Source organism: Oncorhynchus masou, unplaced genomic scaffold (assembly GCF_036934945.1).
Source record: "Oncorhynchus masou masou isolate Uvic2021 unplaced genomic scaffold, UVic_Omas_1.1 unplaced_scaffold_657, whole genome shotgun sequence".
NCBI lineage: Eukaryota > Metazoa > Chordata > Actinopteri > Salmoniformes > Salmonidae > Oncorhynchus > Oncorhynchus masou.
In genome coordinates, this window is record NW_027013009.1 from 265,597 (window position 1) to 292,379 (window position 26,783).

Below are 26,783 nucleotides of genomic sequence, written 5' to 3' on the forward strand. Positions count from 1 at the left end.
GGGGTCAATATCAGGTATCACTACTATAGGGGGTCAATATCAGGTAACACTACTATAGGGGGTCAATATCAGGTAACACTACTATAGGGGGTCAATATCAGGTAACACTACTATAGGGGGTCAATATTAGGTAACACTACTATAGGGGGTCAATATCAGGTATCACTAATATAGGGGGTCAATATCAGGTATCACTACTATAGGGGGTCAATATCAGGTATCACTACTATAGGGGTCAATATTAGGTAACACGTTACTATAGAGGGTCAATATTAGGTATCACTACTATAGGGGGTCAATATTAGGTATCACTACTATAGGGGTCAATATTAGGTAACACGTTACTATAGGGGGCCAATATCAGGTATCACTACTATAGGGGGTCAATATTAGGTAACACTACTATAGGGGGTCAATATTAGGTATCACTACTATAGGGGGTCAATATTAGGTATCACGACTATAGGGGGTCAATATTAGGTATCACTACTATAGGGGGTCAATATCAGGTATCACTACTATATGGGGTCAATATCAGGTATCACTACTATAGGGGGTCAATATCAGGTAACACTACTATAGGGGGTCAATATCAGGTATCACTACTATAGGGGGTCAATATTAGGTATCACTACTATAGGGGGTCAATATTAGGTAACACTACTATAGGGGGTCAATATCAGGTATCACTACTATAGGGGGTCAATATTAGGTATCACTACTATAGGGGGTCAATATCAGGTATCACTACTATAGGGGGTCAATATCAGGTATCACTACTATAGGGGGTCAATATTAGGTATCACTACTATAGGGGTCAATATTAGGTAACACGTTACTATAGGGGGTCAATATTAGGTATCACTACTATAGGGGGTCAATATTATGTAACACTACTATAGGGGGTCAATATTAGGTATCACTACTATAGGGGGTCAATATTAGGTATCACTACTATAGGGGGTCAATATCAGGTAACACTACTATAGGGGGTCAATATCAGGTAACAATACTATAGGGGGTCAATATCAGGTAACACTACTATAGGGGTCAATATCAGGTAACACTACTATAGGGGGTCAATATCAGGTATCACTACTATAGGGGGTCAATATCAGGTATCACTACTATAGGGGGTCAATATCAGGTATCACTACTATAGGGGTCAATATCAGGTAACACTACTGTAGGGGGTCAATATTAGGTAACACTACTATAGGGGGTCAATATTAGGTAACACTACTATAGGGGGTCAATATTAGGTAACACTTTACTATAGGGGGTCAATATTAGGTAACACTACTATAGGGGGTCAATATCAGGTATCACTACTATAGGGGGTCAAATCAGGTAACACTACTATAGGGGGTCAATATTAGGTATCACTACTATAGGGGGTCAATATTAGGTAACACTTTACTATAGGGGGTCAATATTAGGTAACACATTACTATAGGGGATCAATATCAGGTAACACTACTATAGGGGGTCAATATTAGGTAACACTACTATAGGGGGTCAATATCAGGTATCACTACTATAGGGGGTCAATATCAGGTATCACTACTATAGGGGGTCAATATCAGGTATCACTACTATAGGGGTCAATATTAGGTAACACGTTACTATAGGGGGTCAATATTAGGTATCACTACTATAGGGGGTCAATATTAGGTATCACTAGTATAGGGGTCAATATTAGGTAACACGTTACTATAGGGGGCCAATATCAGGTATCACTACTATAGGGGGTCAATATTAGGTAACACTACTATAGGGGGTCAATATTAGGTATCACTACTATAGGGGGTCAATATTAGGTATCACTACTATAGGGGGTCAATATTAGGTAACACTACTATAGGGGGTCAATATCAGGTAACACTACTATAGGGGGTCAATATTAGGTAACACTACTATAGGGGGTCAATATCAGGTATCACTACTATAGGGGGTCAATATCAGGTATCACTACTATAGGGGGTCAATATCAGGTAACACTACTATAAGGGGTCAATATCAGGTAACACTACTATAGGGGGTCAATATTAGGTAACACTACTATAGGGGGTCAATATTAGGTAACACTTTACTATTGGGGTCAATATCAGGTATCACTACTATAGGGGGTCAATATCAGGTATCACTACTATAGGGGGTCAATATCAGGTAACACTACTATAGGGGGTCAATATCAGGTAACACTACTATAGGGGGTCAATATCAGGTAACACTACTATAGGGGGTCAATATTAGGTAACACTACTATAGGGGGTCAATATCAGGTATCACTACTATAGGGGGTCAATATCAGGTATCACTACTATAGGGGGTCAATATCAGGTATCACTACTATAGGGGTCAATATTAGGTAACACGTTACTATAGAGGGTCAATATTAGGTATCACTACTATAGGGGGTCAATATTAGGTATCACTACTATAGGGGTCAATATTAGGTAACACGTTACTATAGGGGGCCAATATCAGGTATCACTACTATAGGGGGTCAATATCAGGTAACACTACTATAGGGGGTCAATATTAGGTATCACTACTATAGGGGGTCAATATTAGGTATCACGACTATAGGGGGTCAATATTAGGTATCACTACTATAGGGGGTCAATATCAGGTATCACTACTATATGGGGTCAATATCAGGTATCACTACTATAGGGGGTCAATATCAGGTAACACTACTATAGGGGGTCAATATCAGGTATCACTACTATAGGGGGTCAATATTAGGTATCACTACTATAGGGGGTCAATATTAGGTAACACTACTATAGGGGGTCAATATCAGGTATCACTACTATAGGGGGTCAATATTAGGTATCACTACTATAGGGGGTCAATATCAGGTATCACTACTATAGGGGGTCAATATCAGGTATCACTACTATAGGGGGTCAATATTAGGTATCACTACTATAGGGGTCAATATTAGGTAACACGTTACTATAGGGGGTCAATATTAGGTATCACTACTATAGGGGTCAATATTATGTAACACTACTATAGGGGGTCAATATTAGGTATCACTACTATAGGGGGTCAATATTAGGTATCACTACTATAGGGGGTCAATATCAGGTAACACTACTATAGGGGGTCAATATCAGGTAACAATACTATAGGGGGTCAATATCAGGTAACACTACTATAGGGGTCAATATCAGGTAACACTACTATAGGGGGTCAATATCAGGTATCACTACTATAGGGGGTCAATATCAGGTATCACTACTATAGGGGGTCAATATCAGGTATCACTACTATAGGGGTCAATATCAGGTAACACTACTATAGGGGGTCAATATTAGGTAACACTACTATAGGGGGTCAATATTAGGTAACACTACTATAGGGGGTCAATATTAGGTAACACTTTACTATAGGGGGTCAATATTAGGTAACACTACTATAGGGGGTCAATATCAGGTATCACTACTATAGGGGGTCAAATCAGGTAACACTACTATAGGGGGTCAATATTAGGTATCACTACTATAGGGGGTCAATATTAGGTAACACTTTACTATAGGGGGTCAATATTAGGTAACACATTACTATAGGGGGTCAATATCAGGTAACACTACTATAGGGGGTCAATATTAGGTAACACTACTATAGGGGGTCAATATCAGGTATCACTACTATAGGGGGTCAATATCAGGTATCACTACTATAGGGGGTCAATATCAGGTATCACTACTATAGGGGTCAATATTAGGTAACACGTTACTATAGGGGGTCAATATTAGGTATCACTACTATAGGGGGTCAATATTAGGTATCACTAGTATAGGGGTCAATATTATGTAACACGTTACTATAGGGGGCCAATATCAGGTATCACTACTATAGGGGGTCAATATTAGGTAACACTACTATAGGGGGTCAATATTAGGTATCACTACTATAGGGGGCCAATATCAGGTATCACTACTATAGGGGGTCAATATTAGGTAACACTACTATAGGGGGTCAATATTAGGTATCACTACTATAGGGGGTCAATATTAGGTATCACTACTATAGGGGGTCAATATTAGGTAACACTACTATAGGGGGTCAATATCAGGTAACACTACTATAGGGGGTCAATATTAGGTAACACTACTATAGGGGGTCAATATCAGGTATCACTACTATAGGGGGTCAATATCAGGTATCACTACTATAGGGGGTCAATATCAGGTAACACTACTATAAGGGGTCAATATCAGGTAACACTACTATAGGGGGTCAATATTAGGTAACACTACTATAGGGGGTCAATATTAGGTAACACTTTACTATTGGGGTCAATATCAGGTATCACTACTATAGGGGGTCAATATCAGGTATCACTACTATAGGGGGTCAAATCAGGTAACACTACTATAGGGGGTCAATATTAGGTATCACTACTATAGGGGGTCAATATTAGGTAACACTTTACTATAGGGGGTCAATATTAGGTAACACATTACTATAGGGGGTCAATATCAGGTAACACTACTATAGGGGGTCAATATTAGGTAACACTACTATAGGGGGTCAATATCAGGTATCACTACTATAGGGGGTCAATATCAGGTATCACTACTATAGGGGGTCAATATCAGGTATCACTACTATAGGGGTCAATATTAGGTAACACGTTACTATAGGGGGTCAATATTAGGTATCACTACTATAGGGGGTCAATATTAGGTATCACTAGTATAGGGGTCAATATTATGTAACACGTTACTATAGGGGGCCAATATCAGGTATCACTACTATAGGGGGTCAATATTAGGTAACACTACTATAGGGGGTCAATATTAGGTATCACTACTATAGGGGGCCAATATCAGGTATCACTACTATAGGGGGTCAATATTAGGTAACACTACTATAGGGGGTCAATATTAGGTATCACTACTATAGGGGGTCAATATTAGGTATCACTACTATAGGGGGTCAATATTAGGTAACACTACTATAGGGGGTCAATATCAGGTAACACTACTATAGGGGGTCAATATTAGGTAACACTACTATAGGGGGTCAATATCAGGTATCACTACTATAGGGGGTCAATATCAGGTATCACTACTATAGGGGGTCAATATCAGGTAACACTACTATAAGGGGTCAATATCAGGTAACACTACTATAGGGGGTCAATATTAGGTAACACTACTATAGGGGGTCAATATTAGGTAACACTTTACTATTGGGGTCAATATCAGGTATCACTACTATAGGGGGTCAATATCAGGTATCACTACTATAGGGGGTCAATATCAGGTAACACTACTATAGGGGGTCAATATCAGGTAACACTACTATAGGGGGTCAATATCAGGTAACACTACTATAGGGGGTCAATATTAGGTAACACTACTATAGGGGGTCAATATCAGGTATCACTACTATAGGGGGTCAATATCAGGTATCACTACTATAGGGGGTCAATATCAGGTATCACTACTATAGGGGTCAATATTAGGTAACACGTTACTATAGAGGGTCAATATTAGGTATCACTACTATAGGGGGTCAATATTAGGTATCACTACTATAGGGGTCAATATTAGGTAACACGTTACTATAGGGGGCCAATATCAGGTATCACTACTATAGGGGGTCAATATCAGGTAACACTACTATAGGGGGTCAATATTAGGTATCACTACTATAGGGGGTCAATATTAGGTATCACGACTATAGGGGGTCAATATTAGGTATCACTACTATAGGGGGTCAATATCAGGTATCACTACTATATGGGGTCAATATCAGGTATCACTACTATAGGGGGTCAATATCAGGTAACACTACTATAGGGGGTCAATATCAGGTATCACTACTATAGGGGGTCAATATTAGGTATCACTACTATAGGGGGTCAATATTAGGTAACACTACTATAGGGGGTCAATATCAGGTATCACTACTATAGGGGGTCAATATTAGGTATCACTACTATAGGGGGTCAATATCAGGTATCACTACTATAGGGGGTCAATATCAGGTATCACTACTATAGGGGGTCAATATTAGGTATCACTACTATAGGGGTCAATATTAGGTAACACGTTACTATAGGGGGTCAATATTAGGTATCACTACTATAGGGGGTCAATATTATGTAACACTACTATAGGGGGTCAATATTAGGTATCACTACTATAGGGGGTCAATATTAGGTATCACTACTATAGGGGGTCAATATCAGGTAACACTACTATAGGGGGTCAATATCAGGTAACAATACTATAGGGGGTCAATATCAGGTAACACTACTATAGGGGTCAATATCAGGTAACACTACTATAGGGGGTCAATATCAGGTATCACTACTATAGGGGGTCAATATCAGGTATCACTACTATAGGGGGTCAATATCAGGTATCACTACTATAGGGGTCAATATCAGGTAACACTACTATAGGGGGTCAATATTAGGTAACACTACTATAGGGGGTCAATATTAGGTAACACTACTATAGGGGGTCAATATTAGGTAACACTTTACTATAGGGGGTCAATATTAGGTAACACTACTATAGGGGGTCAATATCAGGTATCACTACTATAGGGGGTCAAATCAGGTAACACTACTATAGGGGGTCAATATTAGGTATCACTACTATAGGGGGTCAATATTAGGTAACACTTTACTATAGGGGGTCAATATTAGGTAACACATTACTATAGGGGGTCAATATCAGGTAACACTACTATAGGGGGTCAATATTAGGTAACACTACTATAGGGGGTCAATATCAGGTATCACTACTATAGGGGGTCAATATCAGGTATCACTACTATAGGGGGTCAATATCAGGTATCACTACTATAGGGGTCAATATTAGGTAACACGTTACTATAGGGGGTCAATATTAGGTATCACTACTATAGGGGGTCAATATTAGGTATCACTAGTATAGGGGTCAATATTATGTAACACGTTACTATAGGGGGCCAATATCAGGTATCACTACTATAGGGGGTCAATATTAGGTAACACTACTATAGGGGGTCAATATTAGGTATCACTACTATAGGGGGTCAATATTAGGTATCACTACTATAGGGGGTCAATATTAGGTAACACTACTATAGGGGGTCAATATCAGGTAACACTACTATAGGGGGTCAATATTAGGTAACACTACTATAGGGGGTCAATATCAGGTATCACTACTATAGGGGGTCAATATCAGGTATCACTACTATAGGGGGTCAATATCAGGTAACACTACTATAAGGGGTCAATATCAGGTAACACTACTATAGGGGGTCAATATTAGGTAACACTACTATAGGGGGTCAATATTAGGTAACACTTTACTATAGGGGTCAATATCAGGTATCACTACTATAGGGGGTCAATATCAGGTATCACTACTATAGGGGGTCAATATCAGGTAACACTACTATAGGGGGTCAATATCAGGTAACACTACTATAGGGGGTCAATATCAGGTAACACTACTATAGGGGGTCAATATTAGGTAACACTACTATAGGGGGTCAATATCAGGTATCACTACTATAGGGGGTCAATATCAGGTATCACTACTATAGGGGGTCAATATCAGGTATCACTACTATAGGGGTCAATATTAGGTAACACGTTACTATAGAGGGTCAATATTAGGTATCACTACTATAGGGGGTCAATATTAGGTATCACTACTATAGGGGTCAATATTAGGTAACACGTTACTATAGGGGGCCAATATCAGGTATCACTACTATAGGGGGTCAATATCAGGTAACACTACTATAGGGGGTCAATATTAGGTAACACTACTATAGGGGGTCAATATTAGGTAACACTACTATAGGGGGTCAATATTAGGTAACACTTTACTATAGGGGGTCAATATTAGGTAACACTACTATAGGGGGTCAATATCAGGTATCACTACTATAGGGGGTCAAATCAGGTAACACTACTATAGGGGGTCAATATTAGGTATCACTACTATAGGGGGTCAATATTAGGTAACACTTTACTATAGGGGGTCAATATTAGGTAACACATTACTATAGGGGGTCAATATCAGGTAACACTACTATAGGGGGTCAATATTAGGTAACACTACTATAGGGGGTCAATATCAGGTATCACTACTATAGGGGGTCAATATCAGGTATCACTACTATAGGGGGTCAATATCAGGTATCACTACTATAGGGGTCAATATTAGGTAACACGTTACTATAGGGGGTCAATATTAGGTATCACTACTATAGGGGGTCAATATTAGGTATCACTAGTATAGGGGTCAATATTAGGTAACACGTTACTATAGGGGGCCAATATCAGGTATCACTACTATAGGGGGTCAATATTAGGTAACACTACTATAGGGGGTCAATATTAGGTATCACTACTATAGGGGGTCAATATTAGGTATCACTACTATAGGGGGTCAATATTAGGTAACACTACTATAGGGGGTCAATATCAGGTAACACTACTATAGGGGGTCAATATTAGGTAACACTACTATAGGGGGTCAATATCAGGTATCACTACTATAGGGGGTCAATATCAGGTATCACTACTATAGGGGGTCAATATCAGGTAACACTACTATAAGGGGTCAATATCAGGTAACACTACTATAGGGGGTCAATATTAGGTAACACTACTATAGGGGGTCAATATTAGGTAACACTTTACTATAGGGGTCAATATCAGGTATCACTACTATAGGGGGTCAATATCAGGTATCACTACTATAGGGGGTCAATATCAGGTAACACTACTATAGGGGGTCAATATCAGGTAACACTACTATAGGGGGTCAATATCAGGTAACACTACTATAGGGGGTCAATATTAGGTAACACTACTATAGGGGGTCAATATCAGGTATCACTACTATAGGGGGTCAATATCAGGTATCACTACTATAGGGGGTCAATATCAGGTATCACTACTATAGGGGTCAATATTAGGTAACACGTTACTATAGAGGGTCAATATTAGGTATCACTACTATAGGGGGTCAATATCAGGTATCACTACTATAGGGGTCAATATTAGGTAACACGTTACTATAGGGGGCCAATATCAGGTATCACTACTATAGGGGGTCAATATTAGGTAACACTACTATAGGGGGTCAATATTAGGTATCACTACTATAGGGGGTCAATATTAGGTATCACGACTATAGGGGGTCAATATTAGGTATCACTACTATAGGGGGTCAATATCAGGTATCACTACTATATGGGGTCAATATCAGGTATCACTACTATAGGGGGTCAATATCAGGTAACACTACTATAGGGGGTCAATATCAGGTATCACTACTATAGGGGGTCAATATTAGGTATCACTACTATAGGGGGTCAATATTAGGTAACACTACTATAGGGGGTCAATATCAGGTATCACTACTATAGGGGGTCAATATTAGGTATCACTACTATAGGGGGTCAAAATCAGGTATCACTACTATAGGGGGTCAATATCAGGTATCACTACTATAGGGGGTCAATATTAGGTATCACTACTATAGGGGTCAATATTAGGTAACACGTTACTATAGGGGGTCAATATTAGGTATCACTACTATAGGGGGTCAATATTATGTAACACTACTATAGGGGGTCAATATTAGGTATCACTACTATAGGGGGTCAATATTAGGTATCACTACTATATAGGGGGTCAATATCAGGTAACACTACTATAGGGGGTCAATATCAGGTAACAATACTATAGGGGGTCAATATCAGGTAACACTACTATAGGGGTCAATATCAGGTAACACTACTATCGGGGGTCAATATCAGGTATCACTACTATAGGGGGTCAATATCAGGTATCACTACTATAGGGGGTCAATATCAGGTATCACTACTATAGGGGTCAATATCAGGTAACACTACTATAGGGGGTCAATATTAGGTAACACTACTATAGGGGGTCAATATTAGGTAACACTACTATAGGGGGTCAATATCAGGTATCACTACTATAGGGGGTCAAATCAGGTAACACTACTATAGGGGGTCAATATTAGGTATCACTACTATAGGGGGTCAATATTAGGTAACACTTTACTATAGGGGGTCAATATTAGGTAACACATTACTATAGGGGGTCAATATCAGGTAACACTACTATAGGGGGTCAATATTAGGTAACACTTTACTATAGGGGGTCAATATTAGGTAACACTACTATAGGGGGTCAATATCAGGTATCACTACTATAGGGGGTCAAATCAGGTAACACTACTATAGGGGGTTAATATCAGGTAACACTACTATAGGGGGTCAATATTAGGTAACACTACTATAGGGGGTCAATATCAGGTATCACTACTATAGGGGTCAATATTAGGTAACACGTTACTATAGGGGGTCAATATTAGGTATCACTACTATAGGGGGTCAATATTAGGTAACACTACTATAGGGGGCCAATATTAGGTATCACTAGTATAGGGGTCAATATTAGGTAACACGTTACTATAGGGGGCCAATATCAGGTATCACTACTATAGGGGGTCAATATTAGGTAACACTACTATAGGGGGTCAATATTAGGTATCACTACTATAGGGGGTCAATATTAGGTATCACTACTATAGGGGGTCAATAGTAGGTAACACTACTATAGGGGGTCAATATCTGGTATCACTACTATAGGGGGTCAATATTAGGTAACACATTACTATAGGGGGTCAATATCAGGTATCACTACTATAGGGGGTCAATATTAGGTAACACTACTATAGGGGGTCAATATCAGGTAACACTACTATAGGGGGTCAATATCAGGTATCACTACTATAGGGGGTCAATATCAGGTAACACTACTATAGGGGGTCAATATCAGGTAACACTTCTATAGGGGGTCAATATTAGGTAACACTACTATAGGGGGTCAATATCAGGTATCACTACTATAGGGGGTCAATATCAGGTATCACTACTATAGGGGGTCAATATCAGGTATCACTACTATAGGGGTCAATATTAGGTAACACGTTACTATAGGGGGTCAATATTAGGTATCACTACTATAGGGGGTCAATATTAGGTATCACTAGTATAGGGGTCAATATTAGGTAACACGTTACTATAGGGGGCCAATATCAGGTATCACTACTATAGGGTGTCAATATTAGGTAACACTACTATAGGGGGTCAATATTAGGTATCACTACTATAGGGGGTCAATATTAGGTATCACTACTATAGGGGGTCAATATTAGGTAACACTACTATAGGGGGTCAATATCAGGTAACACTACTATAGGGGGTCAATATTAGGTAACACTACTATAGGGGGTCAATATCAGGTATCACTACTATAGGGGGTCAATATCAGGTATCACTACTATAGGGGGTCAATATCAGGTAACACTACTATAAGGGGTCAATATCAGGTAACACTACTATAGGGGGTCAATATTAGGTAACACTACTATAGGGGGTCAATATTAGGTAACACTTTACTATAGGGGTCAATATCAGGTATCACTACTATAGGGGGTCAATATCAGGTAACACTACTATAGGGGGTCAATATCAGGTAACACTACTATAGGGGGTCAATATTAGGTAACACTACTATAGGGGGTCAATATCAGGTATCACTACTATAGGGGGTCAATATCAGGTATCACTACTATAGGGGGTCAATATCAGGTATCACTACTATAGGGGTCAATATTAGGTAACACGTTACTATAGAGGGTCAATATTAGGTATCACTACTATAGGGGGTCAATATTAGGTATCACTACTATAGGGGTCAATATTAGGTAACACGTTACTATAGGGGGCCAATATCAGGTATCACTACTATAGGGGGTCAATATTAGGTAACACTACTATAGGGGGTCAATATTAGGTATCACTACTATAGGGGGTCAATATTAGGTATCACGACTATAGGGGGTCAATATTAGGTATCACTACTATAGGGGGTCAATATCAGGTATCACTACTATATGGGGTCAATATCAGGTATCACTACTATAGGGGGTCAATATCAGGTAACACTACTATAGGGGGTCAATATCAGGTATCACTACTATAGGGGGTCAATATTAGGTATCACTACTATAGGGGGTCAATATTAGGTAACACTACTATAGGGGGTCAATATCAGGTATCACTACTATAGGGGGTCAATATTAGGTATCACTACTATAGGGGGTCAATATCAGGTATCACTACTATAGGGGGTCAATATCAGGTATCACTACTATAGGGGTCAATATTAGGTATCACTACTATAGGGGTCAATATTAGGTAACACGTTACTATAGGGGGTCAATATTAGGTATCACTACTATAGGGGGTCAATATTATGTAACACTACTATAGGGGGTCAATATTAGGTATCACTACTATAGGGGGTCAATATTAGGTATCACTACTATAGGGGGTCAATATCAGGTAACACTACTATAGGGGGTCAATATCAGGTAACAATACTATAGGGGGTCAATATCAGGTAACACTACTATAGGGGTCAATATCAGGTAACACTACTATAGGGGGTCAATATCAGGTATCACTACTATAGGGGGTCAATATCAGGTATCACTACTATAGGGGGTCAATATCAGGTATCACTACTATAGGGGTCAATATCAGGTAACACTACTATAGGGGGTCAATATTAGGTAACACTACTATAGGGGGTCAATATTAGGTAACACTACTATAGGGGGTCAATATTAGGTAACACTTTACTATAGGGGGTCAATATTAGGTAACACTACTATAGGGGGTCAATATCAGGTATCACTACTATAGGGGGTCAAATCAGGTAACACTACTATAGGGGGTCAATATTAGGTATCACTACTATAGGGGGTCAATATTAGGTAACACTTTACTATAGGGGGTCAATATTAGGTAACACATTACTATAGGGGGTCAATATCAGGTAACACTACTATAGGGGGTCAATATTAGGTAACACTACTATAGGGGGTCAATATCAGGTATCACTACTATAGGGGGTCAATATCAGGTATCACTACTATAGGGGGTCAATATCAGGTATCACTACTATAGGGGTCAATATTAGGTAACACGTTACTATAGGGGGTCAATATTAGGTATCACTACTATAGGGGGTCAATATTAGGTATCACTAGTATAGGGGTCAATATTAGGTAACACGTTACTATAGGGGGCCAATATCAGGTATCACTACTATAGGGGGTCAATATTAGGTAACACTACTATAGGGGGTCAATATTAGGTATCACTACTATAGGGGGTCAATATTAGGTATCACTACTATAGGGGGTCAATATTAGGTAACACTACTATAGGGGGTCAATATCAGGTAACACTACTATAGGGGGTCAATATTAGGTAACACTACTATAGGGGGTCAATATCAGGTATCACTACTATAGGGGGTCAATATCAGGTATCACTACTATAGGGGGTCAATATCAGGTAACACTACTATAAGGGGTCAATATCAGGTAACACTACTATAGGGGGTCAATATTAGGTAACACTACTATAGGGGGTCAATATTAGGTAACACTTTACTATAGGGGTCAATATCAGGTATCACTACTATAGGGGGTCAATATCAGGTATCACTACTATAGGGGGTCAATATCAGGTAACACTACTATAGGGGGTCAATATCAGGTAACACTACTATAGGGGGTCAATATCAGGTAACACTACTATAGGGGGTCAATATTAGGTAACACTACTATAGGGGGTCAATATCAGGTATCACTACTATAGGGGGTCAATATCAGGTATCACTACTATAGGGGGTCAATATCAGGTATCACTACTATAGGGGTCAATATTAGGTAACACGTTACTATAGAGGGTCAATATTAGGTATCACTACTATAGGGGGTCAATATTAGGTATCACTACTATAGGGGTCAATATTAGGTAACACGTTACTATAGGGGGCCAATATCAGGTATCACTACTATAGGGGGTCAATATCAGGTAACACTACTATAGGGGGTCAATATTAGGTAACACTACTATAGGGGGTCAATATTAGGTAACACTACTATAGGGGGTCAATATTAGGTAACACTTTACTATAGGGGGTCAATATTAGGTAACACTACTATAGGGGGTCAATATCAGGTATCACTACTATAGGGGGTCAAATCAGGTAACACTACTATAGGGGGTCAATATTAGGTATCACTACTATAGGGGGTCAATATTAGGTAACACTTTACTATAGGGGGTCAATATTAGGTAACACATTACTATAGGGGGTCAATATCAGGTAACACTACTATAGGGGGTCAATATTAGGTAACACTACTATAGGGGGTCAATATCAGGTATCACTACTATAGGGGGTCAATATCAGGTATCACTACTATAGGGGGTCAATATCAGGTATCACTACTATAGGGGTCAATATTAGGTAACACGTTACTATAGGGGGTCAATATTAGGTATCACTACTATAGGGGGTCAATATTAGGTATCACTAGTATAGGGGTCAATATTAGGTAACACGTTACTATAGGGGGCCAATATCAGGTATCACTACTATAGGGGGTCAATATTAGGTAACACTACTATAGGGGGTCAATATTAGGTAACACTTTACTATAGGGGTCAATATCAGGTATCACTACTATAGGGGGTCAATATCAGGTATCACTACTATAGGGGGTCAATATCAGGTAACACTACTATAGGGGGTCAATATCAGGTAACACTACTATAGGGGGTCAATATCAGGTAACACTACTATAGGGGGTCAATATTAGGTAACACTACTATAGGGGGTCAATATCAGGTATCACTACTATAGGGGGTCAATATCAGGTATCACTACTATAGGGGGTCAATATCAGGTATCACTACTATAGGGGTCAATATTAGGTAACACGTTACTATAGAGGGTCAATATTAGGTATCACTACTATAGGGGGTCAATATTAGGTATCACTACTATAGGGGTCAATATTAGGTAACACGTTACTATAGGGGGCCAATATCAGGTATCACTACTATAGGGGGTCAATATCAGGTAACACTACTATAGGGGGTCAATATTAGGTAACACTACTATAGGGGGTCAATATTAGGTAACACTACTATAGGGGGTCAATATTAGGTAACACTTTACTATAGGGGGTCAATATTAGGTAACACTACTATAGGGGGTCAATATCAGGTATCACTACTATAGGGGGTCAAATCAGGTAACACTACTATAGGGGGTCAATATTAGGTATCACTACTATAGGGGGTCAATATTAGGTAACACTTTACTATAGGGGGTCAATATTAGGTAACACATTACTATAGGGGGTCAATATCAGGTAACACTACTATAGGGGGTCAATATTAGGTAACACTACTATAGGGGGTCAATATCAGGTATCACTACTATAGGGGGTCAATATCAGGTATCACTACTATAGGGGGTCAATATCAGGTATCACTACTATAGGGGTCAATATTAGGTAACACGTTACTATAGGGGGTCAATATTAGGTATCACTACTATAGGGGGTCAATATTAGGTATCACTAGTATAGGGGTCAATATTAGGTAACACGTTACTATAGGGGGCCAATATCAGGTATCACTACTATAGGGGGTCAATATTAGGTAACACTACTATAGGGGGTCAATATTAGGTATCACTACTATAGGGGGTCAATATTAGGTATCACTACTATAGGGGGTCAATATTAGGTAACACTACTATAGGGGGTCAATATCAGGTAACACTACTATAGGGGGTCAATATTAGGTAACACTACTATAGGGGGTCAATATCAGGTATCACTACTATAGGGGGTCAATATCAGGTATCACTACTATAGGGGGTCAATATCAGGTAACACTACTATAAGGGGTCAATATCAGGTAACACTACTATAGGGGGTCAATATTAGGTAACACTACTATAGGGGGTCAATATTAGGTAACACTTTACTATAGGGGTCAATATCAGGTATCACTACTATAGGGGGTCAATATCAGGTATCACTACTATAGGGGGTCAATATCAGGTAACACTACTATAGGGGGTCAATATCAGGTAACACTACTATAGGGGGTCAATATCAGGTAACACTACTATAGGGGGTCAATATTAGGTAACACTACTATAGGGGGTCAATATCAGGTATCACTACTATAGGGGGTCAATATCAGGTATCACTACTATAGGGGGTCAATATCAGGTATCACTACTATAGGGGTCAATATTAGGTAACACGTTACTATAGAGGGTCAATATTAGGTATCACTACTATAGGGGGTCAATATCAGGTATCACTACTATAGGGGTCAATATTAGGTAACACGTTACTATAGGGGGCCAATATCAGGTATCACTACTATAGGGGGTCAATATTAGGTAACACTACTATAGGGGGTCAATATTAGGTATCACTACTATAGGGGGTCAATATTAGGTATCACGACTATAGGGGGTCAATATTAGGTATCACTACTATAGGGGGTCAATATCAGGTATCACTACTATATGGGGTCAATATCAGGTATCACTACTATAGGGGGTCAATATCAGGTAACACTACTATAGGGGGTCAATATCAGGTATCACTACTATAGGGGTCAATATTAGGTATCACTACTATAGGGGGTCAATATTAGGTAACACTACTATAGGGGGTCAATATCAGGTATCACTACTATAGGGGGTCAATATTAGGTATCACTACTATAGGGGGTCAATATCAGGTATCACTACTATAGGGGGTCAATATCAGGTATCACTACTATAGGGGGTCAATATTAGGTATCACTACTATAGGGGTCAATATTAGGGAACACGTTACTATAGGGGGTCAATATTAGGTATCACTACTATAGGGGGTCAATATTATGTAACACTACTATAGGGGGTCAATATTAGGTATCACTACTATAGGGGGTCAATATTAGGTATCACTACTATAGGGGGTCAATATCAGGTAACACTACTATAGGGGGTCAATATCAGGTAACAATACTATAGGGGGTCAATATCAGGTAACACTACTATAGGGGTCAATATCAGGTAACACTACTATAGGGGGTCAATATCAGGTATCACTACTATAGGGGGTCAATATCAGGTATCACTACTATAGGGGTCAATGTCAGGTATCACTACTATAGGGGTCAATATCAGGTAACACTACTATAGGGGGTCAATATTAGGTAACACTACTATAGGGGGTCAATATTAGGTAACACTACTATAGGGGGTCAATATTAGGTAACACTTTACTATAGGGGGTCAATATTAGGTAACACTACTATAGGGGGTCAATATCAGGTATCACTACTATAGGGGGTCAAATCAGGTAACACTACTATAGGGGGTCAATATTAGGTATCACTACTATAGGGGGTCAATATTAGGTAACACTTTACTATAGGGGGTCAATATTAGGTAACACATTACTATAGGGGGTCAATATCAGGTAACACTACTATAGGGGGTCAATATTAGGTAACACTTTACTATAGGGGGTCAATATTAGGTAACACTACTATAGGGGGTCAATATCAGGTATCACTACTATAGGGGGTCAAATCAGGTAACACTACTATAGGGGGTTAATATCAGGTAACACTACTATAGGGGGTCAATATTAGGTAACACTACTATAGATGGTCAATATCAGGTATCACTACTATAGGGGGTCAATATCAGGTATCACTACTATAGGGGGTCAATATCAGGTATCACTACTATAGGGGTCAATATTAGGTAACACGTTACTATAGGGGGTCAATATTAGGTAACACTTTACTATAGGGGTCAATATCAGGTATCACTACTATAGGGGGTCAATATCAGGTATCACTACTATAGGGGGTCAATATCAGGTAACACTACTATAGGGGGTCAATATCAGGTAACACTACTATAGGGGGTCAATATCAGGTAACACTACTATAGGGGGTCAATATTAGGTAACACTACTATAGGGGGTCAATATCAGGTATCACTACTATAGGGGGTCAATATCAGGTATCACTACTATAGGGGGTCAATATCAGGTATCACTACTATAGGGGTCAATATTAGGTAACACGTTACTATAGAGGGTCAATATTAGGTATCACTACTATAGGGGGTCAATATCAGGTATCACTACTATAGGGGTCAATATTAGGTAACACGTTACTATAGGGGGCCAATATCAGGTATCACTACTATAGGGGGTCAATATTAGGTAACACTACTATAGGGGGTCAATATTAGGTATCACTACTATAGGGGGTCAATATTAGGTATCACGACTATAGGGGGTCAATATTAGGTATCACTACTATAGGGGGTCAATATCAGGTATCACTACTATATGGGGTCAATATCAGGTATCACTACTATAGGGGGTCAATATCAGGTAACACTACTATAGGGGGTCAATATCAGGTATCACTACTATAGGGGTCAATATTAGGTATCACTACTATAGGGGGTCAATATTAGGTAACACTACTATAGGGGGTCAATATCAGGTATCACTACTATAGGGGGTCAATATTAGGTATCACTACTATAGGGGGTCAATATCAGGTATCACTACTATAGGGGGTCAATATCAGGTATCACTACTATAGGGGGTCAATATTAGGTATCACTACTATAGGGGTCAATATTAGGGAACACGTTACTATAGGGGGTCAATATTAGGTATCACTACTATAGGGGGTCAATATTATGTAACACTACTATAGGGGGTCAATATTAGGTATCACTACTATAGGGGGTCAATATTAGGTATCACTACTATAGGGGGTCAATATCAGGTAACACTACTATAGGGGGTCAATATCAGGTAACAATACTATAGGGGGTCAATATCAGGTAACACTACTATAGGGGTCAATATCAGGTAACACTACTATAGGGGGTCAATATCAGGTATCACTACTATAGGGGTCAATATCAGGTATCACTACTATAGGGGGTCAATGTCAGGTATCACTACTATAGGGGTCAATATCAGGTAACACTACTATAGGGGGTCAATATTAGGTAACACTACTATAGGGGGTCAATATTAGGTAACACTACTATAGGGGGTCAATATTAGGTAACACTTTACTATAGGGGGTCAATATTAGGTAACACTACTATAGGGGGTCAATATCAGGTATCACTACTATAGGGGGTCAAATCAGGTAACACTACTATAGGGGGTCAATATTAGGTATCACTACTATAGGGGGTCAATATTAGGTAACACTTTACTATAGGGGGTCAATATTAGGTAACACATTACTATAGGGGGTCAATATCAGGTAACACTACTATAGGGGGTCAATATTAGGTAACACTTTACTATAGGGGGTCAATATTAGGTAACACTACTATAGGGGGTCAATATCAGGTATCACTACTATAGGGGGTCAAATCAGGTAACACTACTATAGGGGGTTAATATCAGGTAACACTACTATAGGGGGTCAATATTAGGTAACACTACTATAGATGGTCAATATCAGGTATCACTACTATAGGGGGTCAATATCAGGTATCACTACTATAGGGGGTCAATATCAGGTATCACTACTATAGGGGTCAATATTAGGTAACACGTTACTATAGGGGGTCAATATTAGGTATCACTACTATAGGGGGTCAATATTAGGTAACACTACTATAGGGGGTCAATATTAGGTATCACTAGAATAGGGGTCAATATTAGGTAACACGTTACTATAGGGGGCCAATATCAGGTATCACTACTATAGGGGGTTAATATCAGGTAACACTACTATAGGGGGTCAATATTAGGTAACACTACTATAGGGGGTCAATATCAGGTATCACTACTATAGGGGGTCAATATCAGGTATCACTACTATAGGGGGTCAATATTAGGTAACACTACTATAGGGGGTCAATATTAGGTAACACTTTACTATAGGGGTCAATATCAGGTATCACTACTATAGGGGGTCAATATCAGGTATCACTGCTATAGGGGGTCAATATCAGGTAACACTACTATACGGGGTCAATATCAGGTAACACTACTATAGGGGGTCAATATCAGGTAACACTACTATAGGGGGTCAATATTAGGTAACACTACTATAGGGGGTCAATATCAGGTATCACTACTATAGGGGGTCAATATCAGGTATCACTACTATAGGGGGTCAATATCAGGTATCACTACTATAGGGGTCAATATTAGGTAACACGTTACTATAGAGGGTCAATATTAGGTATCACTACTATAGGGGGTCAATATTAGGTATCACTACTATAGGGGTCAATATTAGGTAACACGTTACTATAGGGGGCCAATATCAGGTATCACTACTATAGGGGGTCAATATTAGGTAACACTACTATAGGGGGTCAATATTAGGTATCACTACTATAGGGGGCAATATTAGGTATCACGACTATAGGGGGTCAATATTAGGTATCACTACTATAGGGGGTCAATATCAGGTATCACTACTATATGGGGTCAATATCAGGTATCACTACTATAGGGGGTCAATATCAGGTAACACTACTATAGGGGGTCAATATCAGGTATCACTACTATAGGGGGTCAATATTAGGTATCACTACTATAGGGGGTCAATATTAGGTAACACTACTATAGGGGGTCAATATCAGGTATCACTACTATAGGGGGTCAATATTAGGTATCACTACTATAGGGGTCAATATCAGGTATCACTACTATAGGGGGTCAATATCAGGTATCACTACTATAGGGGGTCAATATTAGGTATCACTACTATAGGGGTCAATATTAGGTAACACGTTACTATAGGGGGTCAATATTAGGTATCACTACTATAGGGGGTCAATATTATGTAACACTACTATAGGGGGTCAATATTAGGTATCACTACTATAGGGGGTCAATATTAGGTATCACTACTATAGGGGGTCAATATCAGGTAACACTACTATAGGGGGTCAATATCAGGTAACAATACTATAGGGGGTCAATATCAGGTAACACTACTATAGGGGTCAATATCAGGTAACACTACTATAGGGGGTCAATATCAGGTATCACTACTATAGGGGGTCAATATCAGGTATCACTACTATAGGGGGTCAATATCAGGTATCACTACTATAGGGGTCAATATCAGGTAACACTACTATAGGGGGTCAATATTAGGTAACACTACTATAGGGGGTCAATATTAGGTAACACTACTATAGGGGGTCAATATTAGGTAACACTTTACTATAGGGGGTCAATATTAGGTAACACTACTATAGGGGGTCAATATCAGGTATCACTACTATAGGGGGTCAAATCAGGTAACACTACTATAGGGGGTCAATATTAGGTATCACTACTATAGGGGGTCAATATTAGGTAACACTTTACTATAGGGGGTCAATATTAGGTAACACATTACTATAGGGGGTCAATATCAGGTAACACTACTATAGGGGGTCAATATTAGGTAACACTTTACTATAGGGGGTCAATATTAGGTAACACTACTATAGGGGGTCAATATCAGGTATCACTACTATAGGGGGTCAAATCAGGTAACACTACTATAGGGGGTTAATATCAGGTAACACTACTATAGGGGGTCAATATTAGGTAACACTACTATAGGGGGTCAATATCAGGTATCACTACTATAGGGGTCAATATTAGGTAACACGTTACTATAGGGGGTCAATATTAGGTATCACTACTATAGGGGGTCAATATTAGGTAACACTACTATAGGGGGCCAATATTAGGTATCACTAGTATAGGGGTCAATATTAGGTAACACGTTACTATAGGGGGCCAATATCAGGTATCACTACTATAGGGTGTCAATATTAGGTATCACTACTATAGGTGGTCAATATTAGGTATCACTACTATAGGGGGTCAATAGTAGGTAACACTACTATAGGGGGTCAATATCAGGTAACACTACTATAGGGGGTCAATATTAGGTAACACTACTATAGGGGGTCAATATCAGGTATCACTACTATAGGGGGTCAATATAAGGTATCACTACTATAGGGGGTCAATATTAGGTAACACTACTATAGGGGGTCAATATTAGGTAACACTACTATAGGGGGTCAATATTAGGTAACACATTACTATAGGGGGTCAATATCAGGTATCACTACTATAGGGGGTCAATATCAGATATCACTACTATAGGTGGTCAATATTAGGTAACACGTTACTATAGAGGGTCAATATTAGGTATCACTACTATAGGGGGTCAATATTAGGTATCACTACTATAGGGGTCAATATTAGGTAACACGTTACTATAGGGGGCCAATATCAGGTATCACTACTATAGGGGGTCAATATTAGGTAACACTACTATAGGGGGTCAATATTAGGTATCACTACTATAGGGGGTCAATATCAGGTATCACTACTATAGGGGGTCAATATTAGGTAACACTACTATAGGGGGTCAATATTAGGTATCACTACTATAGGGGGTCAATATCAGGTATCACTACTATAGGGGGTCAATATTAGGTATCACTACTATAGGGGGTCAATATCAGGTATCACTACTATAGGGGGTCAATATCAGGTATCACTACTATAGGGGGTCAATATCAGGTAACACTACTATAGGGGGTCAATATTAGGTAACACTACTATAGGGGGTCAATATCAGGTAACACTACTATAGGGGGTCAATATTAGGTAACACTACTATAGGGGGTCAATATTAGGTAACACTACTATAGGGGGTCAATATCAGGTAACACTACTATAGGGGGTCAATATCAGGTAACACTACTATAGGGGGTCAATATTAGGTAACACTACTATAGGGGGTCAATATCAGGTAACACTACTATAGGGGGTCAATATCAGGTATCACTACTATAGGGGGTCAATATTAGGTATCACTACTATAGGGGGTCAATATTAGGTAACACTTTACTATAGGGGGTCAATATTAGGTAACACTTTACTATAGGGGGTCAATATTAGGTAACACTACTATAGGGGGTCAATATTAGGTAACACTTTGCTTTAGGGGTCAATATTAGGTAACACATTACTATAGGGGGTCAATATTAGGTAACACTTTGCTATAGGGGGTCAATATTAGGTATCACTACTATAGGGGGTCAATATTATGTAACACTTTACTATAGGGGGTCAATATTAGGTATCACTACTATAGGGGGTCAATATTATGTAACACTTTACTATAGGGGGTCAATATTAGGTAACACTTTGCTATAGGGGGTCAATATTATGTAACACTTTACTATAGGGGGTCAGTATTAGGTAACACTTTACTATAGGGGGTCAATATTAGGTAACACTACTATAGGGGGTCAATATCAGGTAACACTACTATAGGGGGTCAATATCAGGTAACACTACTATACGGGGTCAATATCAGGTAACACTACTATAGGGGGTCAATATCAGGTAACACTACTATACGGGGTCAATATCAGGTAACACTACTATAGGGGGTCAATATTAGGTAACACTTTGCTTTAGGGGTCAATATTAGGTAACACATTACTATACGGGGTCAATATGAGGTAACACTTTACTATAGGGGGTCAATATCAGGTAACACTTTGCTATAGGGGGTCAATATTAGGTAACACTACTATAGGGGGTCAATATTAGGTCACTTCACTATCAGGGGTATACATGGTACCTTTTTGAAACCAGTCATAACACCTTTATGAACCCAGTCATAACACCTTTATGAAACCAGCCATAACACCTTTATGAAACCAGCCATGACACCTTTACGAAACCAGTCATAACACCTTTATGAAACCAGTCATAGCACCTTTATGAAACCAGTCATAACTCCTTTCTGAAATAAGCCATAACACCTTTATGAACCCAGTCATAACACCTTAATGAAACAAGCCATAACACCTTTTTGAACCCAGTCATAACACCTTTATGAACCCAGTCATAACACCTTAATGAAACAAGCCATAACACCTTTTTGAAACCAGTCATAACACCTTTATGAACCCAGTCATAACACCTTTATGAAACCAGTCATAACACCTTTATGAAACCAGCCATAACACCTTTATGAAACCAGTCATAACACCTTTATGAAACCAGCCATAACACCATTATGAAACCAGCCATAACACCTTTATGAAACCAGCCATGACACCTTTATGAAACCAGTCATAACACCTTTGTATTGTTGATGGACATTGTGAACATGTCATTGACTCCCTGTCCAAATAATGGTTAAATAATAGAAGGAAACAGTACCTTTTTAACGTCTCTAACTACAAAGTGCAGAGTGTTCGTTGGGCCCAGCCTCTGTAAAAACAAACAACATAACAAACAGAGATGTACTTTCAATTCAATTCAATCCAAGGGGTTTTATTCACATGGGAAACATATGTTAACATAACAAAGCAAGTGAGGTAGATACTTTTTGTATATACTACTAACATGTATTTAGAAGCAAGGTTGGGGTCAAGTCCACTTAAATCAATTCTTGAAGTTAACAGAAATAGAATTGACCCCAACAATGTTAAGAAAGTTTTCATTTAGGAGAAATCAAAAAGTAATCTATCTATCTATCTATCTATCTATCTATCTATCTATCTATCTATCTATCTATCTATCTATCTATCTATCTATCTATCTATCTATCTATCTGTCTATCTGTCTATCTGTCTATCTGTCTATCTGTCTATCTGTCTGTCTGTCTGTCTGTCTGTCTGTCTGTCTGTCTGTCTGTCTGTCTGTCTGTCTGTCTGTCTGTCTGTCTGTCTGTCTGTCTGTCTCACCGTGTTGTAGAGTTCCTCCAGACGAGGGATGGTGAGGAAGTGGTGAATGTTGACACCGTTCTCTATCAGCAGCTTGACGAAGTCCACTCTGTCCAGCACCAGGGCATCCATCATGGCCTGCTCCAGAGAGTTCACCTACAGTAGAGAAACACATTCAACTTCTTAGGGCTAGGTCCCTTTTTTTCTCCACTTCCTGTCTGAATGACGTGCCCAAAGTAAACTTCCTGGAATTCAGGCCCAAAGTAAACTGCCTGTTGATCAGGCCCTGAAGCCAGGATATGCATATAATTGGTTTGTAGTTTGTAGAAATGTAAAAAAGAATGTAGGAGAATATAACACAATAGATATGGTAGGAGAAAATCCAAAGAAAAACCAACCAGATGTTTTGTTGTTGTTGAGAGACCATCCTCTTAGAATGGCTAGTATAAGGGCATATTGCAAATTAGCTCCCAGGATGCAATTCCTATGGCTTCCACGGGGTGTTAGCAGTCGATGTTCAAGGTTTCAGGCTTGTAACTTCCAAAATTAATAAGAAACATCCATTTTAGTACAGTGACACAGTCTTGGAAATTCGTGTTTGCGCGCCATGAAGACAGGACGCACCTGCTACAATCGATTTCCTATTGAACGTACTTATTTCCGTTAGAAATATTATAGTTTGATTACATTTTAGGGTATCTGAGGAGTCAATAGAAACATATTTTGACTTGTTGAAACAAAGTTTAGGGGTAGATTTTCAGATTCCTTTCTCTACATTTTGAACAAGTGGATTACTCAAATCGATGGCGCCAACTAGACTGACTTTTGGGATATAAAGAAAGATTTTATCTAACTAAACGACACTACATGTTAAAGCTGGGACCCTTTGGATGACAAATCAGAGGAAGATTTTCAAAAAGTAAGTGAATATTTAATCGCTTTTTGTGAATGTATGAAACCTGTGCCGGTGGAAAGATATGTTGATATTGGGAGCCGTCCTCAAACAATCACATGGCATGTTTTCACTGTAATGGCTACTGTAAACCGGACAGTGCAGTTAGATTAACAAGAATTTAAGCTTTCAAATGATATAAGACACTTGTATGTACATAAATGTTTACTATCCATCATTTTTATGATTATTTATTTGAATTGCACACCCTCCAGTTTCACCAGAAGTTAATCCCGCTACCGGGACCCCTGGCCCTAAGAAGTGCCATAACCCTGTTCAGCACCAGGGCATCCATCATGGCCTGCTCCAGAGAGTTCACCTACAGTACTGGAGGAACCAGGAAGACAGTAGAGGAGACAGTAAGGCTATGGATTACCACCAGTGGCTGGTGTGGTCTGTCCAGCAGGGGGCAGCATTACAGAACGTTAAGGTCCAATACAGACGTTTTTTTTCTCAATATCAAATCATTTCTGGGTAACAATAAGTTGATCAAAAAATGATCAGAAATGAACAAAATTAGCTTCTTAGCAAAGAGTAATTTCAAACGCTAGAATTTAGCGAGGACTGTCTGGGAGTGGTCTGAGTGGGGAGGGGGAAAACGGAATACTTGCTGTTATTGACAAGAGAGGTTTGGGAACTCTCTTTCTTATTGGTCTATGAACTCAGTTACCGCCTGGTGATGTCACCACACAGGCCCAAAAAACTCCATCACACCAAAACACGCTGCATTTTCAGGCAGTCTTTTCAAACAGCTCTGTACACTAAAAGGGCGTTATCATATATATTTTTTTCTACATTTCCCAGTATTATTCCAACCTTAAAGTGTGTAAATATATATAAAACACCTTTAATATCAGTGTTGTCGTGGTAATGAAAGGTGGGTAAACCCTGACGCCACGGTTCAGGAAGAATAAGTTCTCATTAAAATATGAATTAAAAGAGTTGACTTGCATTACCCTCTACATAACTGCTTCAGATAGAAATTATATGATATAGTGTATTGATGTGTTTGAATATAGTGTATTGATGTGTTTGAATATAGTGTATTGATGTGTTTGAATATAGTGTATTGATGTGTTTGAATATAGTGTATTG

At 39.1% G+C, this 26,783-nt stretch overlaps 1 pseudogene; it reads right to left on the bottom strand.

Moving 5' to 3' along the window:
• The window catches only part of LOC135536732 (transient receptor potential cation channel subfamily M member 1-like), a 70,980-nt pseudogene that overhangs the window by 38,152 nt on the left and 6,045 nt on the right, over window positions 1-26,783 (bottom strand).